Source organism: Phacochoerus africanus, chromosome 6 (genome assembly GCF_016906955.1).
Source record: "Phacochoerus africanus isolate WHEZ1 chromosome 6, ROS_Pafr_v1, whole genome shotgun sequence".
In the NCBI taxonomy this organism is placed as follows: domain Eukaryota; kingdom Metazoa; phylum Chordata; class Mammalia; order Artiodactyla; family Suidae; genus Phacochoerus; species Phacochoerus africanus.
In genome coordinates, this window is record NC_062549.1 from 52,448,588 (window position 1) to 52,471,610 (window position 23,023).

The following is a 23,023-nucleotide window of genomic DNA, read 5'->3' on the forward strand; positions in this document are numbered from 1 at the left end:
AAGCAGATTCCTTTTCAACCTTTACTAATCTCTTATAGTGTACTGTGTTTGTAAAATTTATAGAACTTTTTCATATCCAGCATAATCTTATTTAGTCATATGAATTCCCTTCAGGAACTAGCATGAGTTTAGTTAAGACTAAATGATACTAATATAAATATTTCCTCATTGAGTACTAGAAATAGTAAATAAGTTAAAAGCTCCAGAAATTGAAAATCTTGATTTATGGCAAGATATTTCATAAATTTCCCTGCACTAGTCAAATATGCAATATTATACATATATGGTTATATGAACATATAGTTTGGTACATTCATGTCTTTGAAATTCTGCACTTAAATAGTATGAGATAATTACCTTATTTACCATCATCTACATATGTCAGTTATACAGTTCTGAAGAGAGATTTTCTAGGATATAATTTTATACTGCCCCATTCATTAGTCACCAGAAGATAGATAATACAAGTCTGGGAATGATTGCTAATATATTAGAAAATAAAATCAAAATTTTGAAATGATTATGTAAAGAAAAATTATGAAATAAAATTAACAAAATGAATTTTAGCTTGGTAAATACAATGCCTTGGTTTCATATTTAGATAAATAAATTGCATGAAGACAGCATGAAGGAACACTTGCCTGAATAATATTTTTTATTAACAATATTTTATTTTTTAATTAAAAAGTCATTATAATGTAAAAAAAAGCATAGCTAAGGAAGAAATGCATTAAGTTTGGGTCACATGAACATATATATGATAAATTATACCTTGAAAGATTCAGGCCCTAGGAAAATCTTTCATACAATAATTGAAAGAATCTTTATACATTTAAAATTCCCACTGTTCACAAAATTATCAACAATTTGAGGGAGAAACCAGGCAAGGGCAAGCAGGAAAACAAGAGGTCCAGGAACCATTCATGGAAAGAATGTTTTAGGGATTGGGGCTGTTTAGCAAAGAAAAATAATGGCAGTCTTTAAATACCTGAATGAATATTATACGGATAAAAGTGTTAGACTTATCTAAAGACGCAGATGAAGAACTTGGGACAATAGTAAACATTACAAAGATACAGATTTAAGTTTAATCCAAGAATATATTTTGCAATAATATTAATCATTCTTGAAAGTGTTCAAGAGAAGCCAAATTACCAGTTGTAATAGATACCATAGAGGGGCATTTCTACACTAAGCATGAGATTGGGTTGAGGATATCTAATATTCTCTTGATTCCTAAAATTCATTACTCTGAGTACACAAGAGCACCTACTACAAGGGAATAAATATCAAGAGACAATAGTGAAAGGCAGAGTTATTCAACTTAGATTTTTGACCAAGTTTTTCATTAATTATATTGATCTTAAGGCTCTTAACTGAAAAAACAAACATGGTTAGAAGAATTACATCTGAAAGAGGTAATAAAACTGTAAGATAATACCTGGACAGTTGAAAGTAGTTTATGTAAATACATTTTTTGTATAGATGTATCCTCAATTCTTCCAGGGAACTTTTTAAATATGCTTTCACAAAAATGTAAAAATCTAGGAACTTCTGAATTAATACTGAATTTTTTATACTAGTCCTCAAATGCATAAATTAAAAAAATTAAACTTAACATCTGGAAAAATCTGTATTAAAGTATATCTGCCAAATATATACAGAACTTTGTTATTAAAATAAGCAATAAATTCTTAACATCATAAACTTTAAAACTGAATAACAGAGAAACATCTCTTTAGAACGTTATCTTTAACTACAGTTTAAGGAAAATGTGGTTTATTTCTAGTGAAGCAATTTCCTGCACATAAAAACAACAAAGAAAAGATCTAAGTTCACTGCAACATATTGACCACTGGGAAATAGTGAAAAAAAAAAAAAAAAGTTACCCAATTTAATCACTCAGCTTTTGCTTACACTAAAGGCTCTAAATCTGTCCCAAACCACTGGTGTTTCTAAGATAAAAGAGTTTTCCCTTAGGTTCCCTTGGTACCTGAAATTACATCTCTGCAGAAAACTGTTCAAAGAGAGCCAGACTAACTATAGAGAACACCTATCCATATGCTTAACAACTATTTCAAAGTTATCAAACCAAAGAACACAAAATTATATTAATCATATATAACCTTTTTTCCATACCTAATATCAGTTTCCATGAGATTAGAACTGCATTTTATATTTTTAGAGACTTGAGGTTGTTAGTAATTAGGTGAAATTATTGTGGGTTGCTAGATAAAACTATTGTGATTATTATGGTAACTATGAAATAGGGACACGATTTTCTTTTTTTATCAGTCCTGCACCATCCCTATCCTTAGCCACAGCTGTAAGGTTGTGTGATTTGAGGTAAGTTTGTGGATAAATGGATACATTCACCAGTCTTGGGTTTTCTCCAATGGAAGCATCTCTTCTTGATCCTATTTTTGAGTCTATACATTGTCTGAATTAAGCTAGAGCCAGGATTTAACACATGTCATGACCCTAACATAGTCCTGCTTGAAGAATAGCACAGGAAACTCTACCCAATATTCTGTGATAATCGATATGGAAAAAGAACCTGAAAAAGAATGGATGTGTATGTATATGTGTGTGTGTATATATATATCTGAATCACTCTGTTGTGCAGCAGAAGTTATTGCAACATTGTAAATTAACTATACTTCAATAAAACTTTAAAAAATGGAAAAAAAAGAAATTGCCTATCTTAGGGAAACTGAGTAGCTGGAAGTAGCAAAAGGACTCAGAAGTGAAGACATAGATTGGTTGGAATGCCTAGGGCTCTCCACAGTTAAAACATTACTCCTATTTTATAGATGATGAAATTCAGATTTAAAGAAACTGTGGTCTATACCATTAGGTCATATTGGCAAATTAATATCTTGATTAGCCAAATTAAATTTCAGAAGATTTACATTTAGAAAATTAGCAATCACACAGAATAACAGGTTACCATTTGAAAAGAACATCTTAACAAGTGCATGAAAACTATGGATCATTTCACATATGTTCAATGCGACTTTTCAATGTGTAATGAAAGATTCCAGCTATAAATATGAGCAACTTTCCCTTCTGAAAAAAGCTATTTTGAATTTTTCTCACATTAATGATTCCTGATGAAAACACTTGCCCCTACTCTGGAATCCAAACAATTAGAGACTTCAAATTACCTGATATTGCTAGAAAAAATATAATAAAACAGTGCTCATCATGAGCTCATAGTTTTATAGTTCTGAAGATATAAAGTGACTACTAGATCCATTAAATATTAAATGGCATTGACAGTAATATTGATGTTAAATGTTTGATTCTACTATCAACTTAGAAGAAACTTAAGTAATTCTACTAATCCTCTGACTACTCTTAGCATTAAATCTTTCTATGTTCTACTCCAGTCTCACTCAGGATAACTGAATTTTTATCTGTTGGCGTTATTAGGCTGATGCATGATAACTCTCTCTCACACTGTTTTCTTTTCCATTCCAGGAGAGGTTTGCTCCCCACTTGTACTATCATAATCAAACAGATATTTCTCTATTTTAAGAAAAATAAGGGGAATATAAGTTATCTCCACTTTCTCCCACCTACCAAGTAACTCTACCACCTCCCCCCTTCTCTCCTCTCTTCCACTTTGATGTTACTTTAAATCACTTTCACTTTGCACCTCCTCACTCCCTATTTTTACAGTATAATGCTCTCACTATACTGACTCTGTCCTCCTGTAACATCTTGGCTCTATTAAGAGTGTTTAAAGATCTTAACTCCACATAATTACTAGGTTTTCCTTTTTTCTTTCTTTATTGTTTGTATCTGCAGCATGTGGAAGTTCCCAGGCTAGGCATTGAATCTGTAACCAGAGCCTACAACCATGGCTGCAGCAATACTGGATCCTTAACCCACTGTGCCACAGCAGAAACTGCACTAGGTTTTTCTTTCAGTACATTTCTTCTATTACAAAACCTTTGTTGAGCAATTTTATTACAAATTCCTTGTCATTTCAACATTATGTAGATTCACACACACATACGCACTTGCACACAAACAGACACTGCAGATTTCATTACTTACTGCTGCTTCCTTATCACACTTCTGACTCCTTTCTTTAGGTATTTGTTCTGATTCATTAAGACTACTTTGAATAAATTAATTTATTTAAGAGTATTTTTGACAAATAAGGTTCAAAATGGATAGTCTTTGAATCATTATCTTCTTGTAAGTTTTTTTGTTTTTGTTTTTGTTTTTTTTTCCTAACAGATGAATGAAATTTTAGCTGGGTATATATTTATTCAGTGGTAAATTATTTCCTTCAGTAGCCATTTGTAGATGTTATTCTATTGTCTTCTAGCTTCTAGGGCTGCAAATGAGAAATCTGATGCCAGACTATTCTTTTTCCAAGTTATTTTATTTTTGCATGAAATCTTGCATTTTTTTTCTTTTTAGGCATGGATTTTGAAAATTTTAGCAATCTATGTCCATGTAATTTCTTCTGTAGTCAAGCTTTCTTATTGCCCTTCAACATGTACACTCAGGAAAATTTTTCTCTATTATGTTATATTTATTGATTTTCTTCCATGTCTGCCTTTTTCTTTGTAACTCCTATAAAGTGCTACCCTGAAATGCCTTGTCTCATTTCAAACTTTTCCCTCAGTTTCTCTTTGTATTTTTTCTGTTTTTCTCCCCCCCCACCACCCCATTTAAGTCATCCTGCAACCAGTGGTATTCCCAGGCCAGGGATCAGGTCTGAGCCTCAGTTGAGACCTATGCCACAACTGCAGCAACACAGGACCCTTTAACCTGATTTGCCAGGCCAGGAATCAAACCTGTGTCCTGGTGCTGCAGAGATACCACCTATTATATTGTGCCAGAGCAGGAACTCTTTTTTTGTTGTGTTTTAAATACTTCCTGTTCTAGATAGTCTAAGATAATAATCAAATTCTCAGATGTAACCATCTTCTATTTATTGACTTTTCAAATTCAAATGTTTTTATTATTCCAGTATACATTTTTTATGCAGTAGGTTGCCTTGGTTGATTATTTTTATTTGGTGAAAGTAACAGTCAGCCTCTTCCAATTGTGGTTCCTCCCCAGCAGATGTCTGTGGTGATCACTTTCCTTGATCTTCCTCTGTATAGTTTCTCAGTGGTCTTAGGGGCATTGTATTGTGCTTACTGTTTGTTAGTTTGTTTTTTTCTTTTTTACACGAGGCTATTTTCTTATGAGAATCAGGTCAAGACGCTATAGAATCTTATGTAGAAACACCCTGCACTTTCTCTTCTGTGGACTTGTGATACACCAGCTGGCAAGTCACCAGTCTTCCACTGAAGGCATAAGGATGTTTCTCTGATCCTAGATTTCCTTGCTGTCAAGACCAGTACTGTGTAGTTCATCTGTTCCAAAGGAAGGCAGGTATGCTCACCTCTATATCACCAACACCATTCATCTGTTACAGGGGGATTGTCAGGTAAGTACTCCTAGGATTATCAACATACCAGTGACTGCAGTGCATTTCCAGAAGCTTTGTTTATCTGTAGGCCAAGCTCTTGCCAGGCCTTCTGGCCCTCTTATTGTAAGGACTCTATGCCAGAGAGCCACAGGCGCCTATATTGCAACCATGGTGATTAAGTCCTGTGCCCAAGGCCTCTCTGAGTTTATCCCCAGTCTCTGATAACCTCAGGAGATGAGCATGATTCTTCCCTAACTTTAATGTGCACCAAAACTACCTGGAGATTTTATTAAAACACAGGTTGTGATTCAGTTAAGCTCCATTTGGGCTCATGCATCTCTCAAATGAGGTAGATGTTTCTGGTCTGCAGACCACACTTTGTGTAACAAGGGGGTAGTTAATGTAGTTAGCAGTGAAAAGAAAATTTGCAAAGAAAAAAGAGTAGCAAAGAGGTCTATTCTTATTTCCATATTCCCAATGTCCTTCTCCTATTCTTTAATTGCCCTGCCTGCTTGTGCCTCTCCTTGCGGGGTAGAGAAGTCCCTGAGTCATAACTCTAGCTCATTGATAAATTATGCCCAGTGTTAAAGCTGAATGCCATTTGTTCCATTTTTGAGAAATATTCCCCCATAAATTTCCTCTTATGATCCTTTTACCAGCTTGCTGGAGCCTCTAATGAGAACTGGTTGGAACTCTTTTTTTTTTTTTTTTCATAACATTTTGGTATTATTCTTGGTTTCTTTGACTCCATTATCCACTCTAGTTCTAGGACCTGACCTTTAACCAATTTGCACAATCTGCTCTGATTATCTGGGCCACTTCTCAGTACAAACCAATAAGTAGATTTCGGGTTCAAATAAGACAATTGTCCTGAAGGTCTCAAATGTTTATTTTCTTGTTGGTTTGTTTAAATAAGGAGTACTATAAAATTAGAATAAATAATTAGCTGATAAAGTAATCAATATCTCTGCTCTAAATATTGCTATATACCATAGCCTGAAGGCATCCTCACATTGTAGGGCAAATAGTTGTTTTATTCATACATTCAACAAATATAGACTGAAAATCTATAATGTGCCAAGCACTCAGCAAAGTGATTGTGATTTAACAGTAAACAAAGCAGGCATTGCTAGCAATCCATAATTGTCATCACTGATTAGAGAAATTGAGAAATGAATTTCACCAGATTATGGGACCTCATTGGACCATAAAATTTGCATTAAAAACTGAATTTGGTTAAATAAAGTGTAAAGGAACAATCTCATTATTCTGCTTGCTTTGAAATGATCTGTAGATTATATTAATATAAGTGTATTAGCAGAAACATTAAAGAGGTGAATTTTTAGTATATGAGTTAGTCACAATCATATATAAAGACATGGATAAGTTTTGCGTTTAGGTTTTTAATACCATTAAAATGGTAAAAATCATCAAAAATATTATATATAGAATGGGTAAACAACATGGTTTACTGTAGAGCAAAGGGAACTGTATTCAATATCCTATAATGAACCATAAGGGAAAATAATATGAAAAAGAATATATATAAATGAATCCCTTTGTTATACAGTAGAAATTAACACAACATTGTAAATCAATTGTACTTCTTTTTCTTTTTCCAGCCACACCTGCAGCATATGGAAGTTCCCAGGCTAGGGGTTGAATCAGAGCTGCAGTTGCAGGCCTATGCCATAGCCACAGGAACACTAAATCCAAGCCATGTCTGAACCTATGCCACAACTTGCATCCATGCTAGATCCTTACCCTACTAAGTGAGGCCAGCGATTGAACCTACATCCTCAAGGACATTGTCAGGTTCTTAACCTACTGAACCACAATGGAAACTCCTCAACTGTACTTTGTAAATTTCTTAAAAATGGAGTGCATCAATGTCACAGGTGAAGTTAACCAGAGGGAGGTGGAAAGAACTGTTCAGACTTTAAACTTGATAGACAGCTATGCTTCACTCTCCATATGCAAGTGACATTGTAATAAGTAAAACCATATGGAAATATAATAAATATCAATCAGGAATACTGTTACCTGATAGCTGACACGCTCTCCTCTTGGAGATGGAATCATGCAAATGTGAAGCATCTGGGAAGAGGCTTTAGAGTAAGGGCTTGGAGGGTAAGTAGAAGGTGATGCAGAGGACTTGGGAGCTGCAGAGCATCCTGAACCTTGCACATGCCTGAGCTGCATCTGTAGGTGAGGCTGTGAAGGCATAAACCTCCCTTGTTCTGACTTTCTGTGTTGTTGTATTGTTGAACTCTGCTGCTGGGAGATGGTACAGCTCATTCCCTTGATAGATTTTCTGAGTTGGTGTGATTATGGACTATTGTGCCAGGTTTTAATTTTTTATTGCTCTCTTTAGCCTTTGCCATTGAAGGTCAAGCTTGTTTGGGGTTGGGCCATAGTATGTAAGTTAGGGATTAGTATATGCCGTTGTTGAGTTTACAGTTAATATTCTAAACACTGAGTCTTTCCTAGCTCTAGAGAACAGCAAGAATACATATAAATAAACCTATGACAGGAAAACTATATGCAAAACCAATATATTTCAGGAAATATGAGGAATGATGTTCTTTTATATTGTATAATTTGATTCCTTATAACAAAACAGTAGGAAACAATTAAAAAGTAGGGTAATTAGGTCAAAATACAAACAAAACTAAGGAAGTGATTGTAATCAATCTGCTAGAAGGCTTCTCCTGAACATTAAATGATATATCAGTTTTCTATAATTATCCAATTGATCAAAACCAAAACAAAGGTCTTTCAAAGTGAATTCTTCTACAATGACTTTTTAAAAAGAGAAGCCAAGTAAACTGAACAATGATGTAAGAACAGCTAAATTCTTTTGAATGCTCATTTAGTACCAATACCAGGTTAACTGATTTACATGTATGTGGTTAGGTTATTTTTTAGATTCATCATTTTGCAGATATATGGAGACAGACTTGGAGGCATATATTTCAAAAAGTAACACAGTGAGCAAGTGGTGTGGTCAGGATTTGAACCCAAGAATGTCTGGTTATTGAGTTTACATGTTCAATCACTGATATATGCAGAGGAGATATGCAAACCCCTAGAAGTTAAACTGAGCTACGGCTTCTGAAGCTTGGTATGGCTGAGCGCCCTATGAAATGACAGGCGACAAAACCATCTTACATCCTGAAATCAGAGAATGACTGTTGGGGAAAATCTGAAAGACTTAACTGAAAAGGTTCATAGATACAAGTTTCAATCATACTTCAAAGTATCTGGATGGTCCTAAACAAGGTGGTTCCTTTAACCATCAGCTTTGCAAAGAGAAATGGAGATTTAAGCACAATTTGCATGTTTGCCAATATTGTTTTTCCTTCCTCTATCAAAGCCATCACCTAGACATTATTCTTTAGATATTCTTTATGTATACATATATACCCAGCTCTAATTGAAAAATCAGATTAACTGACATGCACTAACTTTGATATATTTGATGAGAGTTTTTCATATTCTTTGCAGGGAAGAGAATCATTGCTACAAATAGTAATCATAATTATGAAACTGAAATAGTGATTATGGTGGATTCCTTGATAAAAACAGCAATATAACCCATGCTATAGTGGTTCTTCTGTTGCATTGCTTCTTCAGTTGTTAGGTATCTATAGAATTACCCACAACACTATACAGTTTCTATCATTTGTTCCTATCATCATTGTTACAATTCTTATTATAAGCTGCTGTTGTTGTTTTATTTAGCATTCATCTTACTTTCTTTGGGTAATTTCTTCTTTAGAAAAATTATCTCCTCTTCATTGTTTGTAGCCTAGAGAGAGTTCTATACAAGTTGTGCTGCGTTTCTCTAGCCAAGAGGTACCTGGGTAACCTGAGTTTGGCATTTGGATTCTCTCCTTATAATCTGAATCATGCTTAATGAAAACTGAAAATGTTGCCCCCATGTGTCCAGGAAGCAGTCGTACTTTTAAGATCCTGGAGACACTTGGGATTTATAATTTTCCATGTCTGGTTCTCTAATATTCTCATGGATGCTGTAAACTCTCACACACCTTTCAATAAATTCTGGTTTTGCTTAGGTTAGCCAGAGTTAGTGTCTATTTCTGGCAACATAAAAATCCCAATACATTGCTTCTATGTGATTGGAGCTCAGCACGCTCTCATTATGTCTCTACAGCATGCTTAGAAATTGTCATCTGACCCTCACTGTCTCCAAGCAGCTTCCTTTCCCCTCATCTCTTGCTCCTTCATAGCTGACCTGTGTTAGCTCCCTTCTGTGACTTGATCCTATCTATTTTTTAAACATTTGATCACAGACTGGTCAAATCCTGAGATGTCTAACTTTTCCCCACCTGAGCCCCTTATATTCTGAAATAAGTTCTCATTATCATTAATGATGTTTTTTATCTGCCAGACTGTTACCTTGTTACTCCCATTCTTTTATACCACTTCTAATGCCCCATGTATATTCAAAATAATAGTTCAATATAATAAAGCTAAAGTCACAGTCTTTTACATGAAAAATGAATCACCGTGAAATACAAATATAATTCCATCGAAGATACATATTTTCCAAATCGCCAAATGGGTTATAGGAAAGACTGTTAATGTCTTCAAAATTTAAAAACAAAAAAATGAAAGGGGTGCCATTTTTGCTTTTTTAGAATATCCTTAGATGTATTTTGTGGTTGCACAGGAGGTTAAACAAAATTCCTGTTTGCTTCCAAGAAAATTCCACTCCTACTTTCATAAGTACAATTATTTCTGTAGGTCTTCACACTGGGCTTTTTTATGATTTCAAAATAAGTCTTACATTAAATACTTACAAACTTGCTATGAAAAACTTCACTAGTAAAATTACTAATATGAAGATAAAGCTACTATTTTATCATCTTTTCCCCAAATAAACAGCAAAAGTTACTCAGGAATTTCAATAAAGATGTTAGAGTAAGAAATACATGAATGAAAGAAAAGTACTATTTTGAGCTCCAGTTAGCAAACATTGGATTATTTAAAAAAAAAATGACAATTACATGAAAACGTAATTAAGGTTTAATGTGCTATTGTTGTATTATTTATAGCTCAATGTTATTATTGTTGCTATTGTGTTTCTTCATAGTCTCAGGACAGTTGCAGAGGGCAAAGGCTAGTGACCTTTCTTCAGAGGAAAGAGAATGATGTGTTTCAGGTGCCACCGTACTCAAAGCACGGTGCCAAGGACAAAATCAGAAAGTGCTAAAAGCAATTATAGAGGACAATCCTCACTGAAATTTACAGCACATGTTGAAATATTACATCCATACTGCCTAATTATCTCTGTAGGAGAACTTTCATCTCCAGCGACCAGAAATTTTAAATTCAAATTTTAGTATATATAGGTCAACATAAACCCAGAAAGAAAAAAAAAAGTGAACGGATAATTGCAAAACTGGGAAATAAATTAAAGCACAGAAGTGAGTTCAGCTAACAGAAATAGCAACTATCATTCCAAAACAAATTTTTAAAAAGTATTCTTTAATGTTATATCAGAACTGCTCTACTCTTCTACAACTAAAAGAAAGTCTACAAATGACAGTTCACAAATAGTGACTTCTCACTTTTTAAAGGTCAGTTTTGCAGAATCATACCTTTTCACAAGGAAACAACAGCCTCGAATGAATCATAAAGGTCAGTTGAAAAGATTAGAAAAGGGGTTCGATCCATTTTTTCAATGGAGAAGGGTTTATATCACTTGTAATCAAGGGGAAGGTGCAATGACTGGATCAGTTTCAAGGAAGACATTTCTGTGCATGACATTTCTGGATCTAACATTATTTTGAAGAACAATTTAAAATGATTACACAAAGCAACAAGGCTAATCACAAAATACTCAGATATTCTCCTGAACAACCTACACTATTCAAGGCAGAAAAGAATACTGCAAGGGTCTTTCACACACTGATCCCTCCAGAGCACTGGGTTATAGGTCAGAGAACCACAAGACATCAAATGGGTACCTAACTGTGTAGAAGAACATCTACAAATGTCAACTACAAAAAGCCAATTTGGGTTAATGGGTGTGACAGCTGGATGCAAGGAATACAAGTCAGCAGTTAATAATGGACTAAATTTAGGATCCAAAATTCTTTCCACAGCATGAGAATGTAAGCACCTTTAATGCATGACAATATTTTCAAAACCCGGCATAAAGACACCAGTGTCTGCGAACAAAGCATTTTATTGCTGCTGTTATATCAAACTAAATGACTGCCTTTAAGGGATTCCAAATTTCATCAGTAGAGATTTCTGGATTTCAATTTAAAATGTACTCTGTCATATCTCATTACGTTAGTTGCAAATATTAGATAATATAATGAAATGGAGCAGGACCCTATGGTTCTTCCCTTCCATGTCCTCTGCTGCCTTTTGTCTGTAGAAAAACTTAAGTCAAAGAATAAGTTTAATAGAAGTGAGAAAATACAGGAACAAAGAAAACAGTCAAATGAGACCAAGTAATAATGGTTTAGTCATTAAGTCAAGTCAAGAATTTTTGGTTCCTCCTCAAGGGCTATAGATAACAGTGCTATATGCTGTGAACTATCTTATAAGTTAAGCATGTGATGGCCAGACTATAGCCATGCCATAGCTGCCACAATTCCAGAAACTGACCTCAAGGAAATGGGAACAAAAAGACCATGGAACTGAAGATTAACTGTACTTAAAACATTAAGATGATGGTGGTCAGATAACCACATGGCCAATTTCAAGATGAATGTCAGAACTGACTGCACTATTTCTGCATGTAGCCCCCTCATCCTGTCTATAAAAGCTCTTGCCCACTGACAGTCAATGGGAGGAGTTGGCCTTTGGCCAGGAGTCTGCCTCCTCCTCACCGTCACCATTGCTGGCAAGCAGCCAGACCCCATTCTCAGTAACAATAATTCACATAAAATTAAAATGTGACTTTGTCAAGAGTAGGCTGTGTCACAACCACTTCCCAAACCTACCTTAAGTAGAGTAGCTTATGAACTCAGGACTTCTGATCTCATTTTTTCTAAATATTCATTTATCTAACATAAATTCTCTAATCCATGTCCTGCACAGGGAAAATTTATATAATTTATAAAGTAAAAATCACTTGAGAATCTCAACTGGAAAATTCATAGTTTGCTTTCTTTGGAAGCTTAAGGATAGATCTCCCTAAACTTACAAAGAAAACAAATTGTTAAATTATGTATATGTGTATATAATATATATATATAATATACACATGTATATATAAAATATACACACATATATACACTTTGAAAACACAATTTCTTTAATGAGTAAATTTCTATAAAGAAAAAGCAAAATTCTTGCAAACATTAGTGTTGAATTAGATTATATTTATTACAGGGACTGGAGTTCAACTTCTAAAAACAACAAAATCACAATGAAATGCTGAGCAATCTTCAACCAAATGGACTGGAAACTTTCAAAAAGATATCCTACTCTAGAAGACTAAGAGAAGGCCACATCAAGAGGTAGGAGGGGCAATCATACGATATAAGTAACCCCATACCTCCTGGATGGGAAGCCCCATGCACTGGAAACTATCTGTATCACAGAGACTCACATCAGGAGTGAAAGTTCTGAGACCCATGTCAAGTGCCAACACCTGGGGATCTGGCATTGGGAGAAAGAGCCCCAGAGCATCTGGCATTGAAGGCCAGTGGGGTTTGTGTGCAGGAACTCCATGAGACTGGGGGAAATGGAGACCCCATTCTTAAAAGGCACCTAAAGACTTTCACATGCACTGGGTCCCAGGGCAAAGCAAAGTCTCCAAAGGAATCTGGGTCAGACCTGACTGCAGTTCTTGGAGGATCTCTTGGGAAAACAGAGGGTGACTGTGGCTTTTTGTGGGAGAAGGACATTGGAAACAAAGCTCTTGGGAATATTTATCAGCATACATTTCTTTGGAGGTGGCCGTTTTGGGAAAATCTGGCCCCACTCATCAGCACTGAGAAGCCCCAGGCCAAACAACAATCCAGGTGGGATCACAATTCCAGCCATCAGTAAACAGGCTGCCTGAAGACCCCCCAGGCACACACCTGCCTCTAATCTCACCCACAGAAAAAGCCCCACCCACCAGATGGATAAGAATCGGCTCCACCTATTAGTGGGCAGGCACCAGTCCCTCCCATCAGGAAGCCTACACTAAGCCCCTGTACAAACTTCAGCCACAGGGGTGGCAGACACCAGAAGTAAGAGAGGCTACAACTCTATTATCTGTAAAATCGTCACACACCAAAAACCTATAAAAACAAAAAGACTGACAACTATAACTCAGATAAGGGAGAAAGAAAAAAACCCAGAAAAATAGATTCTCGGCCTCCAGGAAAAGACTTTAGACTGTTGATGCTGCAGATGATGCAAGACATTGGAAATAAATTGGAGGCAAAGATGGAGAACTTACAGAAAAACTGAGCAAAGAAATATAAAATATAAAACTTAATCAAGAAGAGATGCAAAGTACAATAATTCAAATAAAAAATTCATTAGAAGCAGCCAACAGCAGAATACAGGAGGCAGAAGAATGTATAAGCTAGGTGGAGGACAGATTAGAGGAAATTACAGATGTGAAACAGAAAAGAGAAAAAAGACTGAAAACAAATGAAGAGAGTCTCAGAGAACTCTGGGACAATGTTAAACACAACAACAATCATATTATAGGAGTGCCAGAAGGAGAAGAGAGAGAGAAGGAGACAGAAAAAATATTGCATGAGATAATAGCCAAAAACTTCCCTAGCATGGGAAAAGATCCACTTGCTCAAATCCAGGAAGCACAATGAGTACCATATAAAATAAACCTAAGGAGAAATACCCCAAGACACATATTAATCAAACTGACCAAAATTAAAGACAAAGAGAAAATCTTGAAAACGGCTAGGGAAAAGAAACAAATAACGTACAAGGGAACCCCAATAAGGTTATTGGCAGATTTTTCAGCAGAAACTCTGCAGGCCAGAAGGGAGTGGCAGGATATACTTAACATGATGAAAGGAAAAAACCTCCAACCAAGCTACTTTACACAGCAAGGCTCTCATTCAGATTTGAAGGAGAAATCAAAAGCTTCACAGATAAGCAAAAGCTAAGAGAATTTAGCAACACTAAACCAGCCTTACCACAAATACTAAAGGAACTTCTCTAGGCAGAAAAGAAAAGGCCACAACCAGAAGCAAAAATATCACAAATGACAAGGCTCACTAGTAAAGGTATATATACAGTAAAGATATGAAATCATCCACGAACAATTATGCCACCGAAATCAGACATCATGAGAAGAGGAGGGTACAAATGCAGGACAATGGAGATGCACTTGCAATTAAGACACCAACAACTTAAAACAATCTTGTATATATATATATATATATATATATATATATATATATATAGACTCCTATATCAAAACTTCAGAATTGCTGCAAACCAAAAATCTACAATTGATACACAAACAAATAAGAAAAATCAACTAGAATACAATACTAAAGAAAGTTATAAAACCACAAAGGAGTGAAAAAGAGAAGGGAAGAAAAAAGAGCAACAAAAACAAATCCAAAGCAATTAATAAAATGGCAATAAGAACATACATATAAATAAGTACCTTAAATGTTAATGAACTAAACACCCCAACCAAAAGACATAGACTGGCTGAACAGATACAAAAACAAGATTAATATATATACATGCTTTCTTCAAGAGACCCACTTCACTACTAAGGACACAGACAAATTGAAAGTGAGATTATGGAAGAAAATATTTCATGCAAAAGGGAATCAAAATTAAGCTGGAGTAGCAATACTCATATCAGAGAAAATAGACTCTAAAATGAACAATATTTTAAGAGACAAAGAAGGTCTTTACATAATGATCAAAAGATAAATCCTAGAAGGATATATGACAACTTTATCTATGCACACAACATAGATTCACCATAATATAAAAGTCAACCACTAACAACCTTAAAAGGACAAATTGACAATAACGCAATAATAGTGGGGGACTTTAACATCCCACTTACAGCAATGGACAGATCAACCAGACAGAAAATCAATAAGGAAACACAGGCCCTGAATGAAGCATTAGACCAGATGGACTTAAAAGATATTTATAGGACACACCATCCAAAAGCAATAGAATACACATTCTTCTCAAGTGCACATGGAACATTTTCTAAGATTGATCACATCCTGGGCTACAAATCAAGCCTTGGTAACATTAAGAAAACTGAAATCATATCAAGCATCTTTTCCGACCACACCAATATGGGACCAAAAATCAACAACAAGAAAAAAACTGCAAAAAACACAAACACATGTAAACTAAACAACCAATGGATCACTGAAGAAATCAAAGAGGAAATTAAAAAATACCTAGAAGCTAATGACAATAAAGATATGACACTCCTAAACCTCTGGGATGCAGCAAAAGCCGTTCTAAGAGGAAAGTTTATAGCAATAGAAGCCTACCTCGGGAAACAAGAAAAATCACAAATAAACATGCTAACTTTACATCTAAAGCAGCTTGAGAGAGAAGAACAGACAAGACCTAAAGTTAGCAGAAGGAAGGAAATCATAAAGATCAGAACAGAAATCAATGAAATAGAAATGAAGAAAACCATAGAAAATATCAATGAAACAAAAAGCTGGTTCTTTGAAAAGATCAATAAAATTGATAAACCCTTAGCCAGACTTATCAAGAAAAAAAGAGAGAGGACTCAAATCAATAAAATTAGAAATGAAAAAGGAGAAGTAACAAAGGACATCCCAGAAATACAAAGCATCATAAGAGACTACTATATGCAATTATATGCCAATAAAATGGAAAACCTAGAAGAAATGGACAAATTCTTAGAAAAGCACAATCTTCCAAGTCTCAACCAAGATGAAATGGAAAAGATGAATGGACCAATCACAAGAACTGAAATTGGAACTGGGATTAAAAAACTTCCAACAAACAAAAGTCCAGGACTAGATGGTTTCACAGGTGAATTCTATCAAACATTTAGAGAAGAGCTAATACCACTCCTTCTGAAACTATTTCAAAAAATTGCAGAGGAAGGGATACTCCCAAACTCATTCTATGAGGCCACCATCACCCTGGTTCCAAAACCAGACAAAGTTTCCACAAAAAAAGAAAACTACAGGCCTGTTTCACTGATGAACATCAATACAAAAATCCTCAACAAAATACTAGCAAACTGCATCCAACAATACATTAAAAGGATTGTACATCATGATCAAGTGGGATTTATCCCAGGGATTCAAGGGTTCTTCAATATCTGCAAATCCATCAGTGTGATACACCACATTAACTAACAAGAATAAAAACCATATAATCCTCTCAATAGATGTGGAAAAAGCCTTTGACAAAATCCAACACTAGAGAATCCTAAAGACTCTATCAGAAAACTGTTAGAGCTCATCCATGAATTTGGCAAGATCGCAGGATACAAAATTAATACACAGAAATCAATGACATTTCTATACACTAACAATGAAAGAGCAGAAAAAGAAATTAGGAAAGCAATCCTGTTTACCATTGCATCCAAAAGAATAAAATACCTACGAGTAAACCCACCTAAAGAAACAAAAGACCTGTTCTGAAAACTATTTGACACTGATGAAAGAAATCAATGATGACACAAATAGATGGAAAGACATACCATGTTCTTGGATTGGAAGCGTTAATATTATCAAAATGACTATACTACCTAAGGCAATCTACACCTTCAATGCAATCCCTATCAAATTACCAAACACATTTTTCACAGAACTTGAACAAAATATCTTAAAGTTTGTTTGGAAGCACAAAAGACCCAGAATAGCCAAAGACATCCTGAGAAAGAAAAATGGAGCTGGAGGAACCAGGCTCCTGGACTTCAGACTATACTACAAAGCAACAATCATCAAAACTGTATGGTACTGGCACAAAGACAGAAATAGAGATCAGTGGAACAGGAGAGAAAGCCCAGAATTAAACCCACACCCCTACAGCCAACTAATGTATAACAAAGGAGGCAAGAATATACAATTGAGAAAGGACAGCTTGTTTAATAGGTGGTGCTGGGAAAACTGGACAGCCACATGGAAAAGAATGAAATTAGAATACTCCCTAACACCATACACAAAAATAAACTCCAAATGGATTAAAGACCTAGATAGAAGACCAGACACTATCAAACTCCTAGAGGAAAACATAGGCCAAACACTCTCTGACATAAATGACAGCAACATCTTCTCAGATCCACCTCTTAGACTAATGATGATAAAAACAAAAATAAACAAATGGGACCTAATGAAACTTAGATGTTTCTTCACATCAATGAAACCCTAAACAAAACGAAAAGACAACCCATAGAATGGGAGAAAATCTTTGCAAATGATTCAACCAATAAGGGATTAATCTCCAAAATTTATAAACATCTGCAGCTCAACATCAAAAAAACAAACAACCCCATCCAAAAATGGGCAGAAGATCTAAACAGACAGTTCTCCAAAGAAGACATACAGATTGCCAAGAAACACATGAAAAGATGTTCTGCGTCACTCATTATTAGAGAGATGCAAATCAAAACCACTCTGAGGTACCACCTTACACCAGCTAGAATGGCCATCATCAAAAAGTCTACAAACAATAAGTGCTGGAGAGGGTGTGGAGAGAAAGGAACACTAGTATGCTGTTGGTGGAATTGTAAATTGGTGCAACCACTGTGGAAAGCAGTATGGAGATTCCTCAGAAAACTAAACATAGAACTACCATTTGATCCAGCAGTCTGACTCCTGGGCATCTATCCAGAGAAAACCATGACTCGCAAAGACACATGTGCTCTGATGTTCATTGCATCACTATTTACAATAGCCAAGACATGGAAACAACCTCAATGTCCATCGACAGAGGAGTGGATCAAGAAGAAGTGGTACATATACACAATGGAATATTACTCAGCTATTAAAAGGAATGGAATACTGGCATTTTTAGCAACATGGGTGGACCTAGAAATTATCATCCTAAGTGAAGTCAGACATACAATGAGACACCAACATCAAATGCTACCACTTACATGTGGAATCTGAAAAAAGTACACGATGAACTTATTTAGAGAACAGATACTGACTCATAGCCTTTGAAAAACTTATGGTTTCCAAAGGAGAGAGGTTGGGGGTGGGGGATGCTGGACTTTTGGGATGCAAACATTATAAATTTGGGTTACGATGATTATTGCAATAAATTCATTCAGCAATGTAAAAAATAAACACAGTCCTGAGAACACACACACACAAAAGATTATATTTATTATACTACTTAATATATAAACATGAAACTAGGTATAAACTATTTATATATGAAACTAGGTATAGAATTAACATAACATACATACAAAATTAAACAAATGTAAATTAAATAAAAATAAAAGCAAAATAACAATAAATCCAAATTTTTAACAAAGTTTTAATGTGATGGATTAAGTTATAAAATTAAATCATAGCTTATTAAAATGAACACATAACTTAGCTGTGTGATATAATTCTTTAGACTTCTTCGTTGTGTTAAACCCCAGGGCTATGCCCCTAATGACATCATTATATGCCTCTTCTTGTTAAAACTATTGCAAAATCTTCCTTCAGGCAGTGTGATTTGAACTCTTGTTAACTTTTATCTTCGCTCAAATATATCAGTGGTCTATTATATCATCATTTGTTCTTTTACCAATAGCTCATGAAATTATAACTGTGATATTTGGTGCCAATTCTACTGTAAATACAAACTTTCGTAAATTCTAGTGGTGCAATTGTGTAATATACACATTTAAAAGATGGGGAGGGAGTTTCTGTCGTGGCGCAGTGGTTAATGAATCCGATTAGTAACCATGAGGTTGCCAGTTTGATCCCTGGCCTTGCTCAGTGGGTTAGGGATCCAGCGTTGCCATGAGCTGTGGCGTAGGTTGCAAACGCGGCTCGGATCCCGCATCGCTGTGGCTCTGGCGTAGGCCAGTTGCTAGAGCTCTGATTAGACCCCTAGCCTGGCCGCAAGATGCGGCCCTAGAAGAGGCAAAAAGAGAAAAAAAAAAAAGGATTGGGAGTTCCTGCTATGGTGTAGTGGGCTAATGATCTGGATTTTCTTTGTACAGGTGCTAGTTTGATCCTCAGCCAAGCATTTACTGAAGCTGTGGCATAAGTCACGGCTCCCATTCAGGTTAGATCCCTGACCTAGAACCTTCTATATGCTCTAGGTGTGGCAAAAAAAATAAAAAATAAAAAATAAAAAAAGATAGTCATTCATGCAATTCAGATTATGATATATCATTATTCACATACCATAATAAACATGTTAATATGTTTAAAGGGAATGCATAAAAATGATATATTCACTTATTCTAACTTTTGATAGTGACCACAATGATACAAAGGCAGTCACAACAGTCCTTTTATTCCTCAGCCTGTGCCTCTTTTCCCTGTTTTCAGACTCCTATCCTTTTCTTCACATCCAGTAACTACTGATTACTCTGGGTCAACCCCAAACCAGTCCAATTATGGACAAAATTACTTTGATAAAAACATGCACAGTAAAGCATTGCTTACATAATAAGTAACCACTCCCAGGATTATTCACCAAAACTGCCTAGGTAGCAAACCAAAGCTTATACAAAATTGAACAATTTCTGTCACCTACCATGGTAAGGAAATATATTTTCATAGAAGTCTTTTCTTGGTATTGGGGCAACCAAACTATGCTGAAAAATAATATTCTGTCTATGTTGACAGAATTAGATTAAATTTTATTAACCAATGTTATCTGTATAGAATGAATGTATTTTTCTAGAATAACTTTCTGCTTTCCATACACATTAAAAGAGAACTGTTTTTCATTGTAAAATGCTACCAATGAGCAGTTGAGATCTAAGACTATTTCCTAGATGCTTGGTAAATGAATTACTCAGATTTCTCTAAGATATGCTGAAGATCATCTAACCCCCAATATCAGTGGCTTTAATATGTATTTCCCATTCAAATTATATGTGGTTATGTCTGTGTATCAGGCTGGGCTCCATGTGGTCAGTGCTCAGATCTGCCTACTGTCTTTTCAGAGAATTCAGGCTAAAGGAGCAGCCCTGCCTAATAAGACTCGCTGTCTTAACAACCATTAGGAACAAAAGCAGCAAAATTAAACAATATCATCACATTTAAAGCTGCTTCTTAGAAGTAGGTTATTTCACATCCACTCATGGTCTATTAGTCAAAATGAGTTCGATGAGCAATCCTGACAATGGGGTGGAGACAGGAAGTCCTTGCAAGAGTGTGGAAGGAGTCAAAACTTGAGCCCAATGTTACAAAAATATCACTAGAAACAGTGCATTGGGAAAGGGACTAAACAGTATAGCCAATTTTCTTGTCTTTTACAAGTCCCTCAAGGTGGCCAGGAACTCAGTCTTTGGAGTCAAGTAGCCTTGATAAAACTCCAGTTCTGTTATTCACTAGTTTAACATGTAGCAAACCCTCTCTGCCTCGGTTTTCTCATCTGAAAAAAAGAAAAAATCAATAATATCTGTCTCACAACTTTATCCTAAGTATTAAACGAAGTACTTAATGTAAAAGTCTTGAATATCCTTCTAGAAGTTTCAAGCTATTTTGTGCATTAATATGCTTTCCATCCCTTTCTCATCTATCATCTCTACACATCATACCACTTTAATTCTGCAAAATACAGGCAATGTGCAATTTAAATAGTCATTTTTAAAACTATTTTGCATGAATCACTCTTGTTCTTAACCAAATGAAATGACCTTATTTTGTTGTTATCATTTGTCACATTGTTCCTGCAAATGTATTTGATATAAAAACAAAAAATTCCATAGAAAAACATTCTATAGAAGCAAGCCTAAGTGGGCAGGTCACTTTAAGTTCTGACATTCTTTTCTCATGTTCATAACTTTTTACAAATGCAAATTATTCAAAACATGAAACTTTTATACTCCAGTTTATTCTTTCTTGTATGTACATGTTATATTAATTTCACACTAAACTGTTATCCAGTAGCTTGACTGTTAATGTATTAATGTTGGGATTTCTAAATGAAGAAATATTATATAGGCGACAATGATCCTCATATGCTTGGAGATTATCTACATGTTGAGCATGAGGCTGTTTCCAGAAGATAAGAGGCCACTTTTTAGAAGCTAAATCTACTTTAAAAAAAATTAAAAGAAACTTTGGAATATATTATATGAAATTTTCTAACAAAAAAAAAACATAGTACTACTTTTATTCATTAAAATGTTCATTGGTTAGGAAAATGGCTCTTAGAATGGAGTTATACCATTAGGGAAAGAGAAAGAAGAGACTTCCTCCAGTGAGTCTGTGGGATGGAATAGCTCAGTGGGGTTCTTTAGCGCCATCAAGAGCTCAGTGAATGAGTATGCATGACAACAGGCTATTTGTCAGCCACTGGGAATGTGCTGGTGTATAAAACAGAGATTTGCCCCTACATTTATGAAAATTACTGTTTGGATGAGGAGGGAAGTGTTAAATAATTACAGAGGAGTAGACATGTTACATAAAGTTAGGATCTAGAGATGGCACATAAAGACAAAAAATGATAATGACACAAATTATCCTTGAAAATGTCCTTAAATAGACCAAAACAATATGACTCACATCATGAAGGTTGATACTTGGCCATACTCTTTACTTTTTTGGAAAAAATGATTTATAAAATAATTATTTTGAGCCTAAACAATGCTTTAGACATTTACCTTTTATTTACTTGGATTTATCTAGAATTATTCATCCTAGGGATTCAGATACTGTTGATAAAGGCTGGTTACAAAGAAGTTAGTGAACCTAGGGTGGAAATGATTGAGATTTGGTTTGTGGTAAAGAAACAAAGTATGTTGTTGTGGGTAAAAGGATTCTTCTGAGGCAGGAAAGCAAGACTCCCAAGAACTAACAGATGGTGGAGAAAAAGATAGGACAGAGGGATATAAGTATTATGGGAACTATGTGTCTAGAATCTCTTTGGGATTTGTTGATTGGCACCAATAGTGTTTGGAATACAACTGTAATGTTTTATATTTTTGCTTCCTTAAACTGTGATGATTTGTAAATGTTCCTTGCAAAGACAGAGAAATATGCTAACTGGATTTGTAATATTTATATTTATATATAATAGAAAGACTGGACATTTAACACAGATACTTTGATATTTTCTCTGCAAAAGATACACATTCACATTTGATTGAACTCATTCTGGCCGAAAAGCAAAACACAATAGTCAGAAATTGCAATAAATTGTTATGTTTGTTACATTTCCAGTTTCTTAAATGTGTGATAGTCTAATTAACTTAAAGTGAAAAATACTGTGATGAATTTAGCTAATGATAAAACATTGTTGCCTACAAACATGAATAAATGTCTTTCAGCCATGATTGCTTAATTTTGCAAGGAATTTTGTTATTATAAAACTGCTATTGCATCATGATAATCAAGTTTCTAAAAGAAACCTATTAAGTTTCAATTCAGTAAGAGAATTAAAGGAATATGAGAAAATAAAACTTCATTAAGA

The 23,023-nt window shown here is 35.0% G+C and overlaps 1 protein-coding gene across 3 annotated transcripts in view; it reads right to left on the minus strand.

Annotated features, from left to right (window-relative positions):
* RALYL (RALY RNA binding protein like) overlaps nucleotides 1-23,023 on the minus strand; it is a 751,148-nt gene that overhangs the window by 354,534 nt on the left and 373,591 nt on the right. The window lies entirely within an intron of this gene.